Consider the following 24,049-nt stretch of genomic DNA (forward strand, 5'->3'; position numbering starts at 1 on the left):
ATAAAATCCCCATTGGAATCTGTCAGTTTGAAACTAGAGATTTCACCTTTTTTTTGCACTGGATGCTTCTCAATCTTCCATAACCGCTGATGTCACACCTCTGCATTTTCGGTGAAAGGCGGCAGAGCGAGAGCGATGTTTGTCAAAACATGAGACATCCCGAATATCAGTTTTCTCATATAAATGTCTGTAGCCTTCGAATGGTTTGACCAACAAAATTGTTTGATCATTCTATGGAAAGGGGAGACTCTAACAAACACAATGCCGTTCTCAGTTTTGCTCTACGACCCCCACAAGTGTCACAGGACTCGTCTGAAGGTAACCAGTACCGGTTAAAATTACAGATTTTTAATCAAGGAAGAAATGAAGAAAAGTTGTGCAATGTTGAAGCCACTTGTGCAAAGAACAAATGATTAGCAGTCCATTGCCTTAATCACTCAGCCACCTCGTCCTGCACTCCAGGGATGGCAGTTGCCCCTCCAACCAGTTGCCCAAGATCCGCCTGTCTCAGACTGTTAAAGGCTCTACAAAGGGCTCGTTCGGGATTTGAACCCGGGACCTCTCGCACCCAAAGTACACCGGTACGTGAATAAATGATAAAATCCCCATTGGAATCTGTCAGTTTGAAACTAGAGATTTCACCTTTTTTTTTGCACTGGATGCTTCTCAATCTTCCATAACTGCTGATGTCACACCTCTGCATTTTCGGTGAAAGGCGGCAGAGCGAGAGCGATGTTTGTCAAAACATGAGACATCCCGAATATCAGTTTTCTCATATAAATGTCTGTAGCTTCCGAACGGTTTGACCAACAAAATTGTTTGACCAGTTTATGGAAAGGGGAGACTCTAACAAACACAATGCCGTTCTCAGTTTTGCTCTACGACCCCCACAAGTGTCACAGGACTCGTCTGAAGGTAACCAGTACCGGTTAAAATTACAGATTTTTAATCAAGGAAGAAATTAATACATGTTGAAGCCACTAGTGGAGAGCACAAATGATTAGCAGTCCATTGCCTTAATCACTCAGCCACCTCGTCCTATACTCCAGGGATGGCAGTTGCCCCTCCAACCAGTAAACAAAGATCCGCTTGTCTCAGACTGTTAAAGGGCTCGTCCGGGATTTGAACCCGGGACCTCTCGCACCCAAAGCAAGAATCATACCCCTAGACCAACGAGCCATTTCGTGAAAGACATTTTTTTGCTGTCGCCAGCAATGACGGTGAGGATATGGATTGACTTGTCGATGGTGCCAGGCCACAGTGAATCACGTGAGTTTTGTTGGTATACTTGTGAGCATAGCTGTCTTCCAAGCAGTTGACCAGGTTTCAGTTCAAATCCTCTGTAATTAATCTTCCGAGTCTTTCAGATTCAATTTTAATTTTCTGTAACAGCAAGAAACAAATGAAGAAGAGCTAAATGATGATTTTGAAGTTGAAAAAGAAGACATCAAAACGAATTGGAGCTCATTGAATTTGAGGCGATTGACGCACCGGTATGTGAATAAATGATAAAATCCCCATTGGAATCTGTCAGTTTGAAACTAGAGATTTCACCTTTTTTTTTGCACTGGATGCTTCTCAATCTTCCATAACCACTGATGTCACACCTCTGCATTTTCGGTGAAAGGCGGCAGAGCGAGAGCGATGTTTGTCAAAACATGAGACATCCCGAATATCAGTTTTCTCATATAAATGTCTTTAGCTTCCGAACGGTTTGACCAACAAAATTGTTTGACCATTCTATGGAAAGGGGAGACTCTAACAAACACAATGCCGTTCTCAGTTTTGATCTACGACCCCCACAAGTGTCACAGGACTCGTCTGAAGGTAACCAGTACCGGTTAAAATTACAGATTTTTAATCAAGGAAGAAATTAATACATGTTGAAGCCACTAGTGGAGAGCACAAATGATTAGCAGTCCATTGCCTTAATCACTCAGCCACCTCGTCCTATACTCCAGGGATGGCAGTTGCCCCTCCAACCAGTAAACAAAGATCCGCTTGTCTCAGACTGTTAAAGGGCTCGTCCGGGATTTGAACCCGGGACCTCTCGCACACAAAGCAAGAATCATACCCCTAGACCAACGAGCCATTTCGTGGAAGACATTTTTTTGCTGTCGCCAGCAATGACGGTGAGGATATGGATTGACTTGTCGATGGTGCCAGGCCACAGTGAATCACGTGAGTTTTGTTGGTATACTTGTGAGCATAGCTGTCTTCCAAGCAGTTGACCAGGTTTCAGTTCAAATCCTCTGTAATTAATCTTCCGAGTCTTTCAGATTCAATTTTCATTTTCTGTAACAGCAAGAAACAAATGAAGAAGAGCTAAATGATGATTTTGAAGTTGAAAAAGAAGACATCAAAACGAATTGGAGCTCATTGAATTTGAGCCGATTGACGCACCGGTATGTGAATAAATGATAAAATCCCCATTGGAATCTGTCAGTTTGAAACTAGAGATTTCACCTTTTTTTTTGCACTGGATGCTTCTCAATCTTCCATAACCACTGATGTCACACCTCTGCATTTTCGGTGAAAGGCGGCAGAGCGAGAGCGATGTTTGTCAAAACATGAGACATCCCGAATATCAGTTTTCTCATATAAATGTCTTTAGCTTCCGAACGGTTTGACCAACAAAATTGTTTGACCATTCTATGGAAAGGGGAGACTCTAACAAACACAATGCCGTTCTCAGTTTTGATCTACGACCCCCACAAGTGTCACAGGACTCGTCTGAAGGTAACCAGTACCGGTTAAAATTACAGATTTTTAATCAAGGAAGAAATGAATACATGTTGAAGCCACTAGTGGAGAGCACAAATGATTAGCAGTCCATTGCCTTAATCACTCAGCCACCTCGTCCTATACTCCAGGGATGGCAGTTGCCCCTCCAACCAGTAAACAAAGATCCGCTTGTCTCAGACTGTTAAAGGGCTCGTCCGGGATTTGAACCCGGGACCTCTCGCACCAAAAGCAAGAATCATACCCCTAGACCAACGAGCCATTTCGTGGAAGACATTTTTTTGCTGTCGCCAGCAATGACGGTGAGGATATGGATTGACATGTCGATGGTGCCAGGCCACAGTGAATCACGTGAGTTTTGTTGGTATACTTGTGAGCATAGCTGTCTTCCAAGCAGTTGACCAGGTTTCAGTTCAAATCCTCTGTAATTAATCTTCCGAGTCTTTCAGATTCAATTTTCATTTTCTGTAACAGCAAGAAACAAATGAAGAAGAGCTAAATGATGATTTTGAAGTTGAAAAAGAAGACATCAAAACGAATTGGAGCTCATTGAATTTGAGCCGATTGACGCACCGGTATGTGAATAAATGATAAAATCCCCATTGGAATCTGTCAGTTTGAAACTAGAGATTTCACCTTTTTTTTTGCACTGGATGCTTCTCAATCTTCCATAACCACTGATGTCACACCTCTGCATTTTCGGTGAAAGGCGGCAGAGCGAGAGCGATGTTTGTCAAAACATGAGACATCCCGAATATCAGTTTTCTCATATAAATGTCTTTAGCTTCCGAACGGTTTGACCAACAAAATTGTTTGACCATTCTATGGAAAGGGGAGACTCTAACAAACACAATGCCGTTCTCAGTTTTGATCTACGACCCCCACAAGTGTCACAGGACTCGTCTGAAGGTAACCAGTACCGGTTAAAATTACAGATTTTTAATCAAGGAAGAAATGAATACATGTTGAAGCCACTAGTGGAGAGCACAAATGATTAGCAGTCCATTGCCTTAATCACTCAGCCACCTCGTCCTATACTCCAGGGATGGCAGTTGCCCCTCCAACCAGTAAACAAAGATCCGCTTGTCTCAGACTGTTAAAGGGCTCGTCCGGGATTTGAACCCTGGACCTCCCGCACCCAAAGCGAGAATCATACCCCTAGACCAACGAGCCATTTCGTGGAAGACATTTTTTTGCTGTCGCCAGCAATGACGGTGAAGATATGGATTGACTTGTCGATGGTGCCAGGCCACAGTGAATCACGTGAGTTTTGTTGGTATACTTGTGAGCATAGCTGTCTTCCAAGCAGTTGACCAGGTTTCAGTTCAAATCCTCTGTAATTCATCTTCCGAGTCTTTCAGATTCAATTTTCATTTTCTGTAACAGCAAGAAACAAATGAAGAAGAGCTAAATGAAGATTTTGAAGTTGAAAAAGAAGACATCAAAACGAATTGGAGCTCATTGAATTTGAGCCGATTGACGCACCGGTATGTGAATAAACGATAAAATCCCCACTGGAATCTGTCAGTTTGAAACTAGAGATTTCACCTTTTTTTTTGCACTGGATGCTTCTCAATCTTCCATAACCGCTGATGTCACACCTCTGCATTTTCGGTGAAAGGCTGCAGAGCGAGAGCGATGTTTGTCAAAACATGAGACATCCCGAATATCAGTTTTCTCATATAAATGTCTGTAGCTTCCGAACGGTTTGACCAACAAAATTGTTTGACCATTCTATGGAAAGGGGAGACTCTAACAAACACAATGCCGTTCTCAGTTTTGCTCTACGACCCCCACAAGTGTCACAGGACTGGTCTGAAGGTAACCAGTACCGGTTAAAATTACAGATTTTTAATCAAGGAAGAAATTAATACATGTTGAAGCCACTAGTGGAGAGCACAAATGATTAGCAGTCCATTGCCTTAATCACTCAGCCACCTCGTCCTATACTCCAGGGATGGCAGTTGCCCCTCCAACCAGTAAACAAAGATCCGCTTGTCGCAGACTGTTAAAGGGCTCGTCTGGGATTTGAACCCGGGACCTCTCGCACCCAAAGCAAGAATCATACCCCTAGACCAACGAGCCATTTCGTGGAAGACATTTTTTTGCTGTCGCCAGCAATGACGGTGAGGATATGGATTGACTTGTCGATGTTGCCAGGCCACAGTGAATCACGTGAGTTTTGTTGGTATACTTGTGAGCATAGCTGTCTTCCAAGCAGTTGACCAGGTTTCAGTTCAAATCCTCTGTAATTAATCTTCCGAGTCTTTCAGATTCAATTTTCATTTTCTGTAACAGCAAGAAACAAATGAAGAAGAGCTAAATGAAGATTTTGAAGTTGAAAAAGAAGACATCAAAACGAATTGGAGCTCATTGAATTTGAGCTAATTGACGCACCGGTATGTGAATAAATGATAAAATCCCCATTGGAATCTGTCAGTTTGAAACTAGAGATTTCACCTTTTTTTTTGCACTGGATGCTTCTCAATCTTCCATAACCGCTGATGTCACACCTCTGCATTTTCGGTGAAAGGCGGCAGAGCGAGAGCGATGTTTGTCAAAACATGAGACATCCCGAATATCAGTTTTCTCATATAAATGTCTGTAGCTTCCGAACGGTTTGACCAACAAAATTGTTTGACCAGTTTATGAAAAGGGGAGGCTCTAACAAACACAATGCCGTTCTCAGTTTTGCTCTACGACCCCCACAAGTGTCACAGGACTCGTCTGAAGGTAACCAGTACCGGTTAAAATTACAGATTTTTAATCAAGGAAGAAATTAATACATGTTGAAGCCACTAGTGGAGAGCACAAATGATTAGCAGTCCATTGCTTTAATCACTCAGCCACCTCGTCCTATACTCCAGGGATGGCAGTTGCCCCTCCAACCAGTAAACAAAGATCCGCTTGTCTCAGACTGTTAAAGTGCTCGTCCGGGATTTGAACCCGGGACCTCTCGCACCCAAAGCGAGAATCATACCCCTAGACCAACGAACCATTTCGTGGAAGACATTTTTTTGCTGTCGCCAGCAATGACGGTGAGGATATGGATTGACTTGTCGATGGTGCCAGGCCACAGTGAATCACGTGAGTTTTGTTGGTATACTTGTGAGCATAGCTGTCTTCCAAGCAGTTGACCAGGTTTCAGTTCAAATCCTCTGTAATTCATCTTCCGAGTCTTTCAGATTCAATTTTCATTTTCTGTAACAGCAAGAAACAAATGAAGAAGAGCTAAATGAAGATTTTGAAGTTGAAAAAGAAGACATCAAAACGAATTGGAGCTCATTGAATTTGAGCCGATTGACGCACCGGTATGTGAATAAATGATAAAATCCCCATTGGAATCTGTCAGTTTGAAACTAGAGATTTCACCTTTTTTTTGCACTGGATGCTTCTCAATCTTCCATAACCGCTGATGTCACACCTCTGCATTTTCGGTGAAAGGCGGCAGAGCGAGAGCGATGTTTGTCAAAACATGAGACATCCCGAATATCAGTTTTCTCATATAAATGTCTGTAGCCTTCGAATGGTTTGACCAACAAAATTGTTTGATCATTCTATGGAAAGGGGAGACTCTAACAAACACAATACCGTTCTCAGTTTTGCTCTACGACCCCCACAAGTGTCACAGGACTCGTCTGAAGGTAACCAGTACCGGTTAAAATTACAGATTTTTCATCAAGGAAGAAATTAATACATGTTGAAGCCACTAGTGGAGAGCACAAACGATTAGCAGTCCATTGCCTTAATCACTCAGCCACCTCGTCCTATACTCCAGGGATGGCAGTTGCCCCTCCAACCAGTAAACAAAGATCCGCTTGTCTCAGACTGTTAAAGGGCTCGTCCGGGATTTGAACCCGGGACCTCTCGCACCCAAAGCGAAAATCATAGCCCTAGACCAACGAGCCATTTCGTGGAAAAGTTATTTTGCTGTCGCCAGCAATGACGGTGAGGATATGGATTGACTTGTCGATGGTGCCAGGCCACAGTGAATCACGTGAGTTTTGTTGGTATTCTTGTGAGCATAGCTGTCTTCCAAGCAGTTGACCAGGTTTCTGTTCAAATCCTCTGTAATTCATCTGCCGAGTCTTTCAGATTCAATTTTCATTTTCTGTAACAGCAAGAAACAAATGAAGAAGAGCTAAATGAAGATTTTGAAGTTGAAAAAGAAGACATCAAAACGAATTGGAGCTCATTGAATTTGAGCCGATTGACGCACCGGTATGTGAATAAATGATAAAATCCCCATTGGAATCTGTCAGTTTGAAACTAGAGATTTCACCTTTTTTTTTGCACTGGATGCTTCTCAATCTTCCATAACCGCTGATGTCACACCTCTGCATTTTCGGTGAAAGGCGGCAGAGCGAGAGCGATGTTTGTCAAAACATGAGACATCCCGAATATCAGTTTTCTCATATAAATGTCTTTAGCTTCCGAATGGTTTGACCAACAAAATTGTTTGACCATTCTATGGAAAGGGGAGACTCTAACAAACACAATGCCGTTCTCAGTTTTGCTCTACGACCCACACAAGTGTCACAGGACTCGTCTGAAGGTAACCAGTACCGGTTAAAATTACAGATTTTTAATCAAGGAAGAAATTAATACATGTTGAAGCCACTAGTGGAGAGCACAAACGATTAGCAGTCTATTGCCTTAATCACTCAGCCACCTCGTCCTGCACTCCATGGATAGCAGTTGCCTCTCCAACCAGTAGCCAAAGATCCGCCTGTCTCAGAGTGTTAAAGGGCTCGTCTGGGATTTGAACCCGGGACCTCTCGCACCCGAAGGGAGAATCATACCCCTAGACCAACGAGCCATTTCTTCGAAGATATTTTTTTGCTGTCGCCAGCAATGAAGGTGAGGATATGGATTGACTTGTCGATGGTGCCAGGCCACAGTGAATCACGTGAGTTTTGTTGGTATTCTTGTGAGCATAGCTGTCTTCCAAGCAGTTGACCAGGTTTCTGTTCAAATCCTCTGTAATTCATCTGCCGAGTCTTTCAGATTCAATTTTCATTTTCTGTAACAGCAAGAAACAAATGAAGAATAGCTAAATGAAGATTTTGAAGTTGAAAAAGAAGACATCAAAACGAATTGGAGCTCATTGAATTTGAGCCGATTGACGCACCGGTATGTGAATAAATGATAAAATCCCCATTGGAATCTGTCAGTTTGAAACTAGAGATTTCACCTTTTTTTTTGCACTGGATGCTTCTCAATCTTCCATAACCGCTGATGTCACACCTCTGCATTTTCGGTGAAAGGCGGCAGAGCGAGAGCGATGTTTGTCAAAACATGAGACATCCCGAATATCAGTTTTCTCATATAAATGTCTGTAGCTTCCGAACGGTTTGACCAACAAAATTGTTTGACCATTCTATGGAAAGGGGAGACTCTAACAAACACAATGCCGTTCTCAGTTTTGCTCTACGACCCCCACAAGTGTCACAGGACTCGTCTGAAGGTAACCAGTACCGGTTAAAATTACAGATTTTTCATCAAGGAAGAAATTAATACATGTTGAAGCCACTAGTGGAGAGCACAAACGATTAGCAGTCCATTGCCTTAATCACTCAGCCACCTCGTCCTATACTCCAGGGATGGCAGTTGCCCCTCCAACCAGTAAACAAAGATCCGCTTGTCTCAGACTGTTAAAGGGCTCGTCCGGGATTTGAACCCGGGACCTCTCGCACCCAAAGCGAAAATCATAGCCCTAGACCAACGAGCCATTTCGTGGAAAAGTTATTTTGCTGTCGCCAGCAATGACGGTGAGGATATGGATTGACTTGTCGATGGTGCCAGGCCACAGTGAATCACGTGAGTTTTGTTGGTATTCTTGTGAGCATAGCTGTCTTCCAAGCAGTTGACCAGGTTTCTGTTCAAATCCTCTGTAATTCATCTGCCGAGTCTTTCAGATTCAATTTTCATTTTCTGTAACAGCAAGAAACAAATGAAGAAGAGCTAAATGAAGATTTTGAAGTTGAAAAAGAAGACATCAAAACGAATTGGAGCTCATTGAATTTGAGCCGATTGACGCACCGGTATGTGAATAAATGATAAAATCCCCATTGGAATCTGTCAGTTTGAAACTAGAGATTTCACCTTTTTTTTTGCACTGGATGCTTCTCAATCTTCCATAACCGCTGATGTCACACCTCTGCATTTTCGGTGAAAGGCGGCAGAGCGAGAGCGATGTTTGTCAAAACATGAGACATCCCGAATATCAGTTTTCTCATATAAATGTCTTTAGCTTCCGAATGGTTTGACCAACAAAATTGTTTGACCATTCTATGGAAAGGGGAGACTCTAACAAACACAATGCCGTTCTCAGTTTTGCTCTACGACCCACACAAGTGTCACAGGACTCGTCTGAAGGTAACCAGTACCGGTTAAAATTACAGATTTTTAATCAAGGAAGAAATTAATACATGTTGAAGCCACTAGTGGAGAGCACAAACGATTAGCAGTCTATTGCCTTAATCACTCAGCCACCTCGTCCTGCACTCCATGGATAGCAGTTGCCTCTCCAACCAGTAGCCAAAGATCCGCCTGTCTCAGAGTGTTAAAGGGCTCGTCTGGGATTTGAACCCGGGACCTCTCGCACCCGAAGGGAGAATCATACCCCTAGACCAACGAGCCATTTCTTCGAAGATATTTTTTTGCTGTCGCCAGCAATGAAGGTGAGGATATGGATTGACTTGTCGATGGTGCCAGGCCACAGTGAATCACGTGAGTTTTGTTGGTATTCTTGTGAGCATAGCTGTCTTCCAAGCAGTTGACCAGGTTTCTGTTCAAATCCTCTGTAATTCATCTGCCGAGTCTTTCAGATTCAATTTTCATTTTCTGTAACAGCAAGAAACAAATGAAGAATAGCTAAATGAAGATTTTGAAGTTGAAAAAGAAGACATCAAAACGAATTGGAGCTCATTGAATTTGAGCCGATTGACGCACCGGTATGTGAATAAATGATAAAATCCCCATTGGAATCTGTCAGTTTGAAACTAGAGATTTCACCTTTTTTTTTGCACTGGATGCTTCTCAATCTTCCATAACCGCTGATGTCACACCTCTGCATTTTCGGTGAAAGGCGGCAGAGCGAGAGCGATGTTTGTCAAAACATGAGACATCCCGAATATCAGTTTTCTCATATAAATGTCTTTAGCTTCCGAATGGTTTGACCAACAAAATTGTTTGACCATTCTATGGAAAGGGGAGACTCTAACAAACACAATGCCGTTCTCAGTTTTGCTCTACGACCCCCACAAGTGTCACAGGACTCGTCTGAAGGTAACCAGTACCGGTTAAAATTACAGATTTTTAATCAAGGAAGAAATTAATACATGTTGAAGCCACTAGTGGAGAGCACAAATGATTAGCAGTCCATTGCTTTAATCACTCAGCCACCTCGTCCTATACTCCAGGGATGGCAGTTGCCCCTCCAACCAGTAAACAAAGATCCGCTTGTCTCAGACTGTTAAAGTGCTCGTCCGGGATTTGAACCCGGGACCTCTCGCACCCAAAGCGAGAATCATACCCCTAGACCAACGAACCATATCGTGGAAGACATTTTTTTGCTGTCGCCAGCAATGACGGTGAGGATATGGATTGACTTGTCGATGGTGCCAGGCCACAGTGAATCACGTGAGTTTTGTTGGTATACTTGTGAGCATAGCTGTCTTCCAAGCAGTTGACCAGGTTTCAGTTCAAATCCTCTGTAATTCATCTTCCGAGTCTTTCAGATTCAATTTTCATTTTCTGTAACAGCAAGAAACAAATGAAGAAGAGCTAAATGAAGATTTTGAAGTTGAAAAAGAAGACATCAAAACGAATTGGAGCTCATTGAATTTGAGCCGATTGACGCACCGGTATGTGAATAAATGATAAAATCCCCATTGGAATCTGTCAGTTTGAAACTAGAGATTTCACCTTTTTTTTGCACTGGATGCTTCTCAATCTTCCATAACCGCTGATGTCACACCTCTGCATTTTCGGTGAAAGGCGGCAGAGCGAGAGCGATGTTTGTCAAAACATGAGACATCCCGAATATCAGTTTTCTCATATAAATGTCTGTAGCCTTCGAATGGTTTGACCAACAAAATTGTTTGATCATTCTATGGAAAGGGGAGACTCTAACAAACACAATGCCGTTCTCAGTTTTGCTCTACGACCCCCACAAGTGTCACAGGACTCGTCTGAAGGTAACCAGTACCGGTTAAAATTACAGATTTTTCATCAAGGAAGAAATTAATACATGTTGAAGCCACTAGTGGAGAGCACAAACGATTAGCAGTCCATTGCCTTAATCACTCAGCCACCTCGTCCTGCACTCCATGGATAGCAGTTGCCTCTCCAACCAGTAGCCAAAGATCCGCCTGTCTCAGTGTTAAGGCAATTGACTGCTAATCATTTGTGCTCTCCACTAGTGGCTTCAACATGTATTAATTTCTTCCTTGATTAAAAATCTGTAATTTTAACCGGTACTGGTTACCTTCAGACGAGTCCTGTGACACTTGTGGGGGTCGTAGAGCAAAACTGAGAACGGCATTGTGTTTGTTAGAGTCTCCCCTTTCCATAGAATGGTCAAACAATTTTGTTGGTCAAACCGTTCGGAAGCTACAGACATTTATATGAGAAAACTGATATTCGGGATGTCTCATGTTTTGACAAACATCGCTCTCGCTCTGCCGCCTTTCACCGAAAATGCAGAGGTGTGACATCAGCGGTTATGGAAGATTGAGAAGCATCCAGTGCAAAAAAAAAGGTGAAATCTCTAGTTTCAAACTGACAGATTCCAATGGGGATTTTATCATTTATTCACATACCGGTGCGTCAATCGGCTCAAATTCAATGAGCTCCAATTCGTTTTGATGTCTTCTTTTTCAACTTCAAAATCTTCATTTAGCTCTTCTTCATTTGTTTCTTGCTGTTACAGAAATTGAAAATTGAATCTGAAAGACTCGGAAGATGAATTACAGAGGATTTGAACTGAAACCTGGTCAACTGCTTGGAAGACAGCTATGCTCACAAGTATACCAACAAAACTCACGTGATTCACTGTGGCCTGGCACCATCGACAAGTCAATCCATATCCTCACCGTCATTGCTGGCGACAGCAAAAAAATGTCTTCCACGAAATGGCTCGTTGGTCTAGGGGTATGATTCTCGCTTTGGGTGCGAGAGGTCCCGGGTTCAAATCCCGGATGAGCCCTTTAACAGTCTGAGACAAGCGGATCTTTGTTTACTGGTTGGAGGGGCAACTGCAATCCCTGGAGTATAGGACGAGGTGGCTGAGTGATTAAGGCAATGGATTGCTAATCATTTGTGCTCTCCAAAAGTGGCTTCAACATGTATTAATTTCTTCCTTGATTAAAAATCTGTAATTTTAACCGGTACTGGTTAACTTCAGACGAGTCCTGTGACACTTGTGGGGGTCGTAGAGCAAAACTGAGAACGGCATTGTGTTTGTTAGAGTCTCCCCTTTCCATAGAATGGTCAAACAATTTTGTTGGTCAAACCGTTCGGAAGCTACAGACATTTATATGAGAAAACTGATATTCGGGATGTCTCATGTTTGACAAACATCGCTCTCGCTCTGCCGCCTTTCACCGAAAATGCAGAGGTGTGACATCAGCGGTTATGGAAGATTGAGAAGCATCCAGTGCAAAAAAAAAGGTGAAATCTCTAGTTTCAAACTGACAGATTCCAATGGGGATTTTATAATTTATTCACATACCGGTGCGTCAATCGGCTCAAATTCAATGAGCTCCAATTCGTTTTGATGTCTTCTTTTTCAACTTCAAAATCTTAATTTAGCTCTTCTTCATTTGTTTCTTGCTGTTACAGAAATTGAAAATTGAATCTGAAAGACTCGGAAGATGAATTACAGAGGATTTGAACTGAAACCTGGTCAACTGCTTGGAAGACAGCTATGCTCACAAGTATACCAACAAAACTCACGTGATTCACTGTGGCCTGGCACCATCGACAAGTCAATCCATATCCTCACCGTCATTGCTGGCGACAGCAAAAAAATGTCTTCCACGAAATGGCTCGTTGGTCTAGGGGTATGATTCTCGCTTTGGGTGCGAGAGGTCCCGGGTTCAAATCCCGGATGAGCCCTTTAACAGTCTGAGACAAGCGGATCTTTGTTTACTGGTTGGAGGGGCAACTGCAATCCCTGGAGTATAGGACGAGGTGGCTGAGTGATTAAGGCAATGGATTGCTAATCATTTGTGCTCTCCAAAAGTGGCTTCAACATGTATTAATTTCTTCCTTGATTAAAAATCTGTAATTTTAACCGGTACTGGTTAACTTCAGACGAGTCCTGTGACACTTGTGGGGGTCGTAGAGCAAAACTGAGAACGGCATTGTGTTTGTTAGAGTCTCCCCTTTCCATAGAATGGTCAAACAATTTTGTTGGTCAAACCGTTCGGAAGCTACAGACATTTATATGAGAAAACTGATATTCGGGATGTCTCATGTTTGACAAACATCGCTCTCGCTCTGCCGCCTTTCACCGAAAATGCAGAGGTGTGACATCAGCGGTTATGGAAGATTGAGAAGCATCCAGTGCAAAAAAAAAGGTGAAATCTCTAGTTTCAAACTGACAGATTCCAATGGGGATTTTATAATTTATTCACATACCGGTGCGTCAATCGGCTCAAATTCAATGAGCTCTAATTCGTTTTGATGTCTTCTTTTTCAACTTCAAAATCTTCATTTAGCTCTTCTTCATTTGTTTCTTGCTGTTACAGAAATTGAAAATTGAATCTGAAAGACTCGGAAGATTAATTACAGAGGATTTGAACTGAAACCTGGTCAACTGCTTGGAAGACAGCTATGCTCACAAGTATACCAACAAAACTCACGTGATTCACTGTGGCCTGGCACCATCGACAAGTCAATCCATATCCTCACCGTCATTGCTGGCGACAGCAAAAAAATGTCTTCCACGAAATGGCTCGTTGTTCTAGGGCACATATGTCAGAGTCAAGGCCCGCGGGCCACATCCGGCCCGCGAGAAGGTTTTTTACGGCCCCTGGGATGATCTTGATTTATTATTAGAACCGGCCCGCAGACCGCAGCAAGCCGGCAGCCCGCAGATCTTTTACACGCACCAATACTACATTTCCCACAATGCAACGGTGACGCACCGAGCAGTAGGCTGCTTCATTTCAATATTTATTGGCACAGCAGTCGTCAGCATCACAGTAAAATTAACTTTCAGAGACCCATCAAAAATGGCAAAACGGAAGGTGGACACTGAGAACCGGGGGTTTCAAACAAGGTGGGAGTCGGAGTATATGTTCACGGAGGTAGCTGGAAAACCTGTGTGTCTTCTGTGTGGAGAAAGTGTGGCGGTACTGAAAGAGTATAATCTGAGACGACATTATGAAACGAAACACGCGGACAAAAACAAGAATATGGACATGGAACAAAGGCTACAAAAGGCAGAGGAATTAAAACGAGGCCTCAAATCTCGACAGGCTCTGTTCAAAAAAGCCAAATCACAAGGCCAGGCTGCTGTCAAGGCCAGTTTTATTTTGGCAGAAGAGATCGCTAAATCAGCCCGGCCATTTACGGAGGGGGATTTCATCAAAAACTGCATGATTAAAGTTTGTGACGAAGTTTGCCCAGAAAAAAGGCAACTCTTTTTAAATGTGAGTCTGAGCAGAAACACCATTGCCGAGAGAGTAGACCAGTTGTCCATCAATCTAAAAGAGCAGCTTGTGAAAAAGGGAAAAGATTTCATTGCATATTCCTTGGCTGTGGATGAGAGCACCGACATTTCTGACATTGCCCAGTTGTCAATTTTCATCCGCGGAGTGGACTCCAGCCTAAGCGTGACAGAGGAGTTTTTGGCTTTACGTCCTATGCATGGCACAACTACGGGGCATGATTTGTATGAAGAGGTGTCAAGATGTGTAAATGAGATGGAGCTGCCTTGGGAAAAACTCGTGGGTTTGACAACCGACGGAGCACCTGCGATGTGTGGACACAGGAGCGGACTGGTGGCGAAGATACGGGAAAAGATGCAAGAGGAAAACGCGACAGGTGAGCTGACAGCTTATCATTGTATCATACACCAGGAAGCGTTGTGCGGTAAAGCCTTGAAAATGGAGCATGTAATGAGCATCATCACGCGCACAGTTAACTTTATCAGAGCCAAAGGTTTGAATCACCGCCAGTTCAAGGCATTTCTGACGGAGTTAGAAACGGAGCATGGTGATTTGCCTTATCACACAGAGGTGCGATGGCTAAGCCAGGGAAAGGTGCTTCAAAGATGTTTCGAGCTTCGTGAGGAGATTTGTCTGTTCTTGGACAGCAAAGGGAAAGACACAACACAACTCCGAGACGAAATGTTTCTGTGTGAAATGGCTTTTCTGTGTGACATTACGAGTCATCTGAATGCAATGAACTTGCAGCTGCAGGGTCGGGATCATGTCATCTCTGATATGTACAGTACAGTGAAGGCATTTAAAACCAAACTGACTCTGTGGGAGACGCAGATGCGTAAAGAAAATTTGAGCCACTTTCCCAGCTGCCAGACCATGAAAGAGAAGCTCTCTACCAGTGCGTTCCCGAGCGCACAGTTGGCTGATAAAATAGGTATGCTTGCCGCTGACTTTCGACGCCGATTTGCTGACTTTGAAGCACAAAAAAGCAGGTTGGAACTGCTCGGTAACCCATTTGCTGTTGACGTGGAAAGCTCACCACCAAACCTCCAAATGGAGTTGATTGACCTCCAATGCAATGATGCACTGAGGGCAAAATATGCGGCAGTGGGTGCTGCGGAGTTCGCCCGTTTCCTCCCCGACACAATGCCCCAGCTGCGCATCCAGGCTGCTCAAACGTTGTCTATGTTTGGCAGCACATACCTGTGTGAACAACTGTTTTCTTTGATGAACCTGAACAAAACATCACACAGAAGTCGACTTACTGCTGAACACCTCCACTCAATTCTGAGGATTTCCTCAGCTCAGAGCCTTACCCCGAACATTGATGAACTTGTGGAAAAGATGGGACACCACCAAGTATCACCCTCAACCTCAAACAAGTGAACATTACTGTGCAATCACATATTTAGAGTTTTTACTCAGTTCAAGTTTAAAAGTTAAAGTTTAATATTTGTTTTCACTGCATGTTACTTCTCCTTAAACAAAGTGTTGTTTTTGATTAATAGATTTTTGCACTTTATTTTATTGTATTTCAATCCAATTATATTTTAAAAATATTTCAGTTGAGTGGATGATAGAAAATTGCTATTATTGTTTTTTTCTTTGAAGTAAATTTAGCCCACTTTTGCTAAAATAGAAAATATAGGCTACTGATGGTGCCTTGAATACCCGTTTCTTTCATTTAATGTTCATGTTATGGGGATTTTTATATAAAGGAAATTTGTCTTTTGTGTCTGTTGAAAATTAAAGATTACTGACAGAGCCATAAGAAAATATTGCTTTATTTATCTGATCATATTGGAATATATTTGTTAGGTTTTCAGTAGGTTCAATTAGGTTCACTAGACTATATGCGTCATTTAAATTTTTTTCAATGAACATTCGAACAGTCCGGCCCTCGGCTTGTAGCTAAATTTTTTATTTGGCCCTCCGTCCATTTGACTTTGACACCCCTGGTCTAGGGGTATGATTCTCCCTTCGGGTGCGAGAGGTCCTGGGTTCAAATCCCGGACGAGCCCTTTAACAGTCTGAGACAGGCGGATCTTTGGCTACTGGTTGGAGAGGCAACTGCTATCCATGGAGTGCAGGACGAGGTGGCTGAGTGATTAAGGCAATGGACTGCTAATCGTTTGTGCTCTCCACTAGTGGCTTCAACATGTATTAATTTCTTCCTTGATGAAAAATCTGTAATTTTAACCGGTACTGGTTACCTTCAGACGAGTCCTGTGACACTTGTGGGGGTCGTAGAGCAAAACTGAGAACGGCATTGTGTTTGTTAGAGTCTCCCCTTTCCATAGAATGGTCAAACAATTTTGTTGGTCAAACCATTCGGAAGCTAAAGACATTTATATGAGAAAACTGATATTCGGGATGTCTCATGTTTTGACAAACATCGCTCTCACTCTGCCGCCTTTCACCGAAAATGCAGAGGTGTGACATCAGCGGTTATGGAAGATTGAGAAGCATCCAGTGCAAAAAAAAAGGTGAAATCTCTAGTTTCAAACTGACAGATTCCAATGGGGATTTTATCATTTATTCACATACCGGTGCGTCAATCGGCTCAAATTCAATGAGCTCCAATTCGTTTTGATGTCTTCTTTTTCAACTTCAAAATCTTAATTTAGCTCTTCTTCATTTGTTTCTTGCTGTTACAGAAAATGAAAATTGAATCTGAAAGACTCGGCAGATGAATTACAGAGGATTTGAACTGAAACCTGGTCAACTGCTTGGAAGACAGCTATGCTCACAAGTATACCAACAAAACTCACGTGATTCACTGTGGCCTGGCACCATCGACAAGTCAATCCATATCCTCACCGTCATTGCTGGCGACAGCAAAAAAATGTCTTCCACGAAATGGCTCGTTGGTCTAGGGGTATGATTCTCGCTTAGGGTGCGAGAGGTCCCGGGTTCAAATCCCGGACGAGCCCTTTAACAGTCTGAGACAAGCGGATCTTTGTTTACTGGTTGGAGGGGCAACTGCCATCCCTGGAGTATAGGACGAGGTGGCTGAGTGATTAAGGCAATGGACTGCTATTAATTTGTGCTCTCCACTAGTGGCTTCAACATGTATTAATTTCTTCCTTGATAAAAAATCTGTAATTTTAACCTGTACTGGTTACCTTCAGACGAGTCCTGTGACACTTGTGGGGGTCGTAGAGCAAAACTGAGAACGGCATTGTGTTTGTTAGAGTCTCCCCTTTCCATAGAATGGTCAAACAATTTTGTTGGTCAAACCGTTCGGAAGCTAAAGACATTTATATGAGAAAACTGATATTCGGGATGTCTCATGTTTTGACAAACATCGCTCTCGCTCTGCCGCCTTTCTCCGAAAATGCAGAGGTGTGACATCAGCGGTTATGGAAGATTGAGAAGCATCCAGTGCAAAAAAAAAGGTGAAATCTCTAGTTTCAAACTGACAGATTCCAATGGGGATTTTATCATTTATTCACATACCGGTGCGTCAATCGGCTCAAATTCAATGAGCTCCAATTCGTTTTGATGTCTTCTTTTTCAACTTCAAAATCTTCATTTAGCTCTTCTTCATTTGTTTCTTGCTGTTACAGAAATTGAAAATTGAATCTGAAAGACTCGGAAGATGAATTACAGAGGATTTGAACTGAAACCTGGTCAACTGCTTGGAAGACAGCTATGCTCACAAGTATACCAACAAAACTCACGTGATTCACTGTGGCCTGGCACCATCGACAAGTCAATCCATATCCTCACCGTCATTGCTGGCGATAGCAAAAAAATGTCTTCCACGAAATGGCTCGTTGGTCTAGGGCACATATGTCAGAGTCAAGGCCCGCGGGCCACATCCGGCCCGCGAGAAGGTTTTTTACGGCCCCTGGGATGATCTTGATTTATTATTAGAACCGGCCCGCAGACCGCAGCAAGCCGGCAGCCCGCAGATCTTTTACACGCACCAATACTACATTTCCCACAATGCAACGGTGACGCACCGAGCAGTAGGCTGCTTCATTTCAATATTTATTGGCACAGCAGTCGTCAGCATCACAGTAAAATTAACTTTCAGATACCCATCAAAAATGGCAAAACGGAAGGTGGACACTGAGAACCGGGGGTTTCAAACAAGGTGGGAGTCGGAGTATATGTTCACGGAGGTAGCTGGAAAACCTGTGTGTCTTCTGTGTGGAGAAAGTGTGGCGGTACTGAAAGAGTATAATCTGAGACGACATTATGAAACGAAACACGCGGACAAAAACAAGAATATGGACATGGAACAAAGGCTACAAAAGGCAGAGGAATTAAAACGAGGCCTCAAATCTCGACAGGCTCTGTTCAAAAAAGCCAAATCACAAGGCCAGGCTGCTGTCAAGGCCAGTTTTATTTTGGCAGAAGAGATCGCTAAATCAGCCCGGCCATTTACGGAGGGGGATTTCATCAAAAACTGCATGATTAAAGTTTGTGACGAAGTTTGCCCAGAAAAAAGGCAACTCTTTTTAAATGTGAGTCTGAGCAGAAACACCATTGCCGAGAGAGTAGACCAGTTGTCCATCAATCTAAAAGAGCAGCTTGTGAAAAAGGGAAAAGATTTCATTGCATATTCCTTGGCTGTGGATGAGAGCACCGACATTTCTGACATTGCCCAGTTGTCAATTTTCATCCGCGGAGTGGACTCCAGCCTAAGCGTGACAGAGGAGTTTTTGGCTTTACGTCCTATGCATGGCACAACTACGGGGCATGATTTGTATGAAGAGGTGTCAAGATGTGTAAATGAGATGGAGCTGCCTTGGGAAAAACTCGTGGGTTTGACAACCGACGGAGCACCTGCGATGTGTGGACACAGGAGCGGACTGGTGGCGAAGATACGGGAAAAGATGCAAGAGGAAAACGCGACAGGTGAGCTGACAGCTTATCATTGTATCATACACCAGGAAGCGTTGTGCGGTAAAGCCTTGAAAATGGAGCATGTAATGAGCATCATCACGCGCACAGTTAACTTTATCAGAGCCAAAGGTTTGAATCACCGCCAGTTCAAGGCATTTCTGACGGAGTTAGAAACGGAGCATGGTGATTTGCCTTATCACACAGAGGTGCGATGGCTAAGCCAGGGAAAGGTGCTTCAAAGATGTTTCGAGCTTCGTGAGGAGATTTGTCTGTTCTTGGACAGCAAAGGGAAAGACACAACACAACTCCGAGACGAAATGTTTCTGTGTGAAATGGCTTTTCTGTGTGACATTACGAGTCATCTGAATGCAATGAACTTGCAGCTGCAGGGTCGGGATCATGTCATCTCTGATATGTACAGTACAGTGAAGGCATTTAAAACCAAACTGACTCTGTGGGAGACGCAGATGCGTAAAGAAAATTTGAGCCACTTTCCCAGCTGCCAGACCATGAAAGAGAAGCTCTCTACCAGTGCGTTCCCGAGCGCACAGTTGGCTGATAAAATAGGTATGCTTGCCGCTGACTTTCGACGCCGATTTGCTGACTTTGAAGCACAAAAAAGCAGGTTGGAACTGCTCGGTAACCCATTTGCTGTTGACGTGGAAAGCTCACCACCAAACCTCCAAATGGAGTTGATTGACCTCCAATGCAATGATGCACTGAGGGCAAAATATGCGGCAGTGGGTGCTGCGGAGTTCGCCCGTTTCCTCCCCGACACAATGCCCCAGCTGCGCATCCAGGCTGCTCAAACGTTGTCTATGTTTGGCAGCACATACCTGTGTGAACAACTGTTTTCTTTGATGAACCTGAACAAAACATCACACAGAAGTCGACTTACTGCTGAACACCTCCACTCAATTCTGAGGATTTCCTCAGCTCAGAGCCTTACCCCGAACATTGATGAACTTGTGGAAAAGATGGGACACCACCAAGTATCACCCTCAACCTCAAACAAGTGAACATTACTGTGCAATCACATATTTAGAGTTTTTACTCAGTTCAAGTTTAAAAGTTAAAGTTTAATATTTGTTTTCACTGCATGTTACTTCTCCTTAAACAAAGTGTTGTTTTTGATTAATAGATTTTTGCACTTTATTTTATTGTATTTCAATCCAATTATATTTTAAAAATATTTCAGTTGAGTGGATGATAGAAAATTGCTATTATTGTTTTTTTCTTTGAAGTAAATTTAGCCCACTTTTGCTAAAATAGAAAATATAGGCTACTGATGGTGCCTTGAATACCGGTTTCTTTCATTTAATGTTCATGTTATGGGGATTTTTATATAAAGGAAATTTGTCTTTTGTGTCTGTTGAAAATTAAAGATTACTGACAGAGCCATAAGAAAATATTGCTTTATTTATCTGATCATATTGGAATATATTTGTTAGGTTTTCAGTAGGTTCAATTAGGTTCACTAGACTATATGCGTCATTTAAATTTTTTTCAATGAACATTCGAACAGTCCGGCCCTCGGCTTGTAGCTAAATTTTTTATTTGGCCCTCCGTCCATTTGACTTTGACACCCCTGGTCTAGGGGTATGATTCTCGCTTCGGGTGCGAGAGGTCCTGGGTTCAAATCCCGGACGAGCCCTTTAACAGTCTGAGACAGGCGGATCTTTGGCTACTGGTTGGAGAGGCAACTGCTATCCATGGAGTGCAGGACGAGGTGGCTGAGTGATTAAGGCAATGGACTGCTAATCGTTTGTGCTCTCCACTAGTGGCTTCAACATGTATTAATTTCTTCCTTGATTAAAAATCTGTAATTTTAACCGGTACTGGTTACCTTCAGACGAGTCCTGTGACACTTGTGGGGGTCGTAGAGCAAAACTGAGAACGGCATTGTGTTTGTTAGAGTCTCCCCTTTCCATAGAATGGTCAAACAATTTTGTTGGTCAAACCATTCGGAAGCTAAAGACATTTATATGAGAAAACTGATATTCGGGATGTCTCATGTTTTGACAAACATCGCTCTCACTCTGCCGCCTTTCACCGAAAATGCAGAGGTGTGACATCAGCGGTTATGGAAGATTGAGAAGCATCCAGTGCAAAAAAAAAGGTGAAATCTCTAGTTTCAAACTGACAGATTCCAATGGGGATTTTATCATTTATTCACATACCGGTGCGTCAATCGGCTCAAATTCAATGAGCTCCAATTCGTTTTGATGTCTTCTTTTTCAACTTCAAAATCTTAATTTAGCTCTTCTTCATTTGTTTCTTGCTGTTACAGAAAATGAAAATTGAATCTGAAAGACTCGGCAGATGAATTACAGAGGATTTGAACTGAAACCTGGTCAACTGCTTGGAAGACAGCTATGCTCACAAGTATACCAACAAAACTCACGTGATTCACTGTGGCCTGGCACCATCGACAAGTCAATCCATATCCTCACCGTCATTGCTGGCGACAGCAAAAAAATGTCTTCCACGAAATGGCTCGTTGGTCTAGGGGTATGATTCTCGCTTAGGGTGCGAGAGGTCCCGGGTTCAAATCCCGGACGAGCCCTTTAACAGTCTGAGACAAGCGGATCTTTGTTTACTGGTTGGAGGGGCAACTGCCATCCCTGGAGTATAGGACGAGGTGGCTGAGTGATTAAGGCAATGGACTGCTATTAATTTGTGCTCTCCACTAGTGGCTTCAACATGTATTAATTTCTTCCTTGATAAAAAATCTGTAATTTTAACCGGTACTGGTTACCTTCAGACGAGTCCTGTGACACTTGTGGGGGTCGTAGAGCAAAACTGAGAACGGCATTGTGTTTGTTAGAGTCTCCCCTTTCCATAGAATGGTCAAACAATTTTGTTGGTCAAACCGTTCGGAAGCTACAGACATTTATATGAGAAAACTGATATTCGGGATGTCTCATGTTTTGACAAACATCGCTCTCGCTCTGCCGCCTTTCACCGAAAATGCAGAGGTGTGACATCAGCGGTTATGGAAGATTGAGAAGCATCCAGTGCAAAAAAAAAGGTGAAATCTCTAGTTTCAAACTGACAGATTCCAATGGGGATTTTATCATTTATTCACATACCGGTGCGTCAATCGGCTCAAATTCAATGAGCTCCAATTCGTTTTGATGTCTTCTTTTTCAACTTCAAAATCTTCATTTAGCTCTTCTTCATTTGTTTCTTGCTGTTACAGAAAATGAAAATTGAATCTGAAAGACTCGGAAGATGAATTACAGAGGATTTGAACTGAAACCTGGTCAACTGCTTGGAAGACAGCTATGCTCACAAGTATACCAACAAAACTCACGTGATTCACTGTGGCCTGGCACCATCGACAAGTCAATCCATATCCTCACCGTCATTGCTGGCGACAGCAAAAAAATGTCTTCCACGAAATGGCTCGTTGTTCTAGGGCACATATGTCAGAGTCAAGGCCCGCGGGCCACATCCGGCCCGCGAGAAGGTTTTTTACGGCCCCTGGGATGATCTTGATTTATTATTAGAACCGGCCCGCAGACCGCAGCAAGCCGGCAGCCCGCAGATCTTTTACACGCACCAATACTACATTTCCCACAATGCAACGGTGACGCACCGAGCAGTAGGCTGCTTCATTTCAATATTTATTGGCACAGCAGTCGTCAGCATCACAGTAAAATTAACTTTCAGATACCCATCAAAAATGGCAAAACGGAAGGTGGACACTGAGAACCGGGGGTTTCAAACAAGGTGGGAGTCGGAGTATATGTTCACGGAGGTAGCTGGAAAACCTGTGTGTCTTCTGTGTGGAGAAAGTGTGGCGGTACTGAAAGAGTATAATCTGAGACGACATTATGAAACGAAACACGCGGACAAAAACAAGAATATGGACATGGAACAAAGGCTACAAAAGGCAGAGGAATTAAAACGAGGCCTCAAATCTCGACAGGCTCTGTTCAAAAAAGCCAAATCACAAGGCCAGGCTGCTGTCAAGGCCAGTTTTATTTTGGCAGAAGAGATCGCTAAATCAGCCCGGCCATTTACGGAGGGGGATTTCATCAAAAACTGCATGATTAAAGTTTGTGACGAAGTTTGCCCAGAAAAAAGGCAACTCTTTTTAAATGTGAGTCTGAGCAGAAACACCATTGCCGAGAGAGTAGACCAGTTGTCCATCAATCTAAAAGAGCAGCTTGTGAAAAAGGGAAAAGATTTCATTGCATATTCCTTGGCTGTGGATGAGAGCACCGACATTTCTGACATTGCCCAGTTGTCAATTTTCATCCGCGGAGTGGACTCCAGCCTAAGCGTGACAGAGGAGTTTTTGGCTTTACGTCCTATGCATGGCACAACTACGGGGCATGATTTGTATGAAGAGGTGTCAAGATGTGTAAATGAGATGGAGCTGCCTTGGGAAAAACTCGTGGGTTTGACAACCGACGGAGCACCTGCGATGTGTGGACACAGGAGCGGACTGGTGGCGAAGATACGGGAAAAGATGCAAGAGGAAAACGCGACAGGTGAGCTGACAGCTTATCATTGTATCATACACCAGGAAGCGTTGTGCGGTAAAGCCTTGAAAATGGAGCATGTAATGAGCATCATCACGCGCACAGTTAACTTTATCAGAGCCAAAGGTTTGAATCACCGCCAGTTCAAGGCATTTCTGACGGAGTTAGAAACGGAGCATGGTGATTTGCCTTATCACACAGAGGTGCGATGGCTAAGCCAGGGAAAGGTGCTTCAAAGATGTTTCGAGCTTCGTGAGGAGATTTGTCTGTTCTTGGACA

The 24,049-nt window shown here is 43.2% G+C and overlaps 13 non-coding genes across 13 annotated transcripts; 4 read left to right on the top strand and 9 right to left on the bottom strand.

Annotated features, from left to right (window-relative positions):
* Positions 1-1,107: 1,107 nt before the first annotated feature.
* Positions 1,108-1,179, bottom strand: trnap-ugg (transfer RNA proline (anticodon UGG)). Its single transcript has one exon. It is a non-coding gene; the product is annotated as a tRNA-Pro (tRNA).
* Positions 1,180-2,019: 840 nt separating this feature from the next.
* trnat-ugu (transfer RNA threonine (anticodon UGU)) lies at positions 2,020-2,091 on the bottom strand. Its single transcript has one exon. It is a non-coding gene; the product is annotated as a tRNA-Thr (tRNA).
* Positions 2,092-2,931: 840 nt separating this feature from the next.
* Positions 2,932-3,003, bottom strand: trnaq-uug (transfer RNA glutamine (anticodon UUG)). Its single transcript has one exon. It is a non-coding gene; the product is annotated as a tRNA-Gln (tRNA).
* Positions 3,004-3,843: 840 nt separating this feature from the next.
* On the bottom strand, positions 3,844-3,915 carry trnap-ugg (transfer RNA proline (anticodon UGG)). The gene has a single exon. It is a non-coding gene; the product is annotated as a tRNA-Pro (tRNA).
* Positions 3,916-4,755: 840 nt separating this feature from the next.
* On the bottom strand, positions 4,756-4,827 carry trnap-ugg (transfer RNA proline (anticodon UGG)). The gene has a single exon. It is a non-coding gene; the product is annotated as a tRNA-Pro (tRNA).
* Positions 4,828-5,666: 839 nt separating this feature from the next.
* On the bottom strand, positions 5,667-5,739 carry trnap-ugg (transfer RNA proline (anticodon UGG)). Its single transcript has one exon. It is a non-coding gene; the product is annotated as a tRNA-Pro (tRNA).
* An 839-nt stretch (positions 5,740-6,578) lies between these two features.
* trnap-ugg (transfer RNA proline (anticodon UGG)) lies at positions 6,579-6,650 on the bottom strand. The gene has a single exon. It is a non-coding gene; the product is annotated as a tRNA-Pro (tRNA).
* A 1,751-nt stretch (positions 6,651-8,401) lies between these two features.
* trnap-ugg (transfer RNA proline (anticodon UGG)) lies at positions 8,402-8,473 on the bottom strand. Its single transcript has one exon. It is a non-coding gene; the product is annotated as a tRNA-Pro (tRNA).
* A 1,750-nt stretch (positions 8,474-10,223) lies between these two features.
* trnap-ugg (transfer RNA proline (anticodon UGG)) lies at positions 10,224-10,296 on the bottom strand. Its single transcript has one exon. It is a non-coding gene; the product is annotated as a tRNA-Pro (tRNA).
* Positions 10,297-11,881: 1,585 nt separating this feature from the next.
* Positions 11,882-11,953, top strand: trnap-ugg (transfer RNA proline (anticodon UGG)). Its single transcript has one exon. It is a non-coding gene; the product is annotated as a tRNA-Pro (tRNA).
* An 839-nt stretch (positions 11,954-12,792) lies between these two features.
* Positions 12,793-12,864, top strand: trnap-ugg (transfer RNA proline (anticodon UGG)). The gene has a single exon. It is a non-coding gene; the product is annotated as a tRNA-Pro (tRNA).
* A 4,417-nt stretch (positions 12,865-17,281) lies between these two features.
* On the top strand, positions 17,282-17,353 carry trnap-agg (transfer RNA proline (anticodon AGG)). The gene has a single exon. It is a non-coding gene; the product is annotated as a tRNA-Pro (tRNA).
* Positions 17,354-21,771: 4,418 nt separating this feature from the next.
* trnap-agg (transfer RNA proline (anticodon AGG)) lies at positions 21,772-21,843 on the top strand. Its single transcript has one exon. It is a non-coding gene; the product is annotated as a tRNA-Pro (tRNA).
* Positions 21,844-24,049: the final 2,206 nt, after the last annotated feature.

This window comes from Salvelinus fontinalis, unplaced genomic scaffold (assembly GCF_029448725.1).
Source record: "Salvelinus fontinalis isolate EN_2023a unplaced genomic scaffold, ASM2944872v1 scaffold_0628, whole genome shotgun sequence".
NCBI classification, from domain to species: Eukaryota; Metazoa; Chordata; class Actinopteri; order Salmoniformes; family Salmonidae; genus Salvelinus; species Salvelinus fontinalis.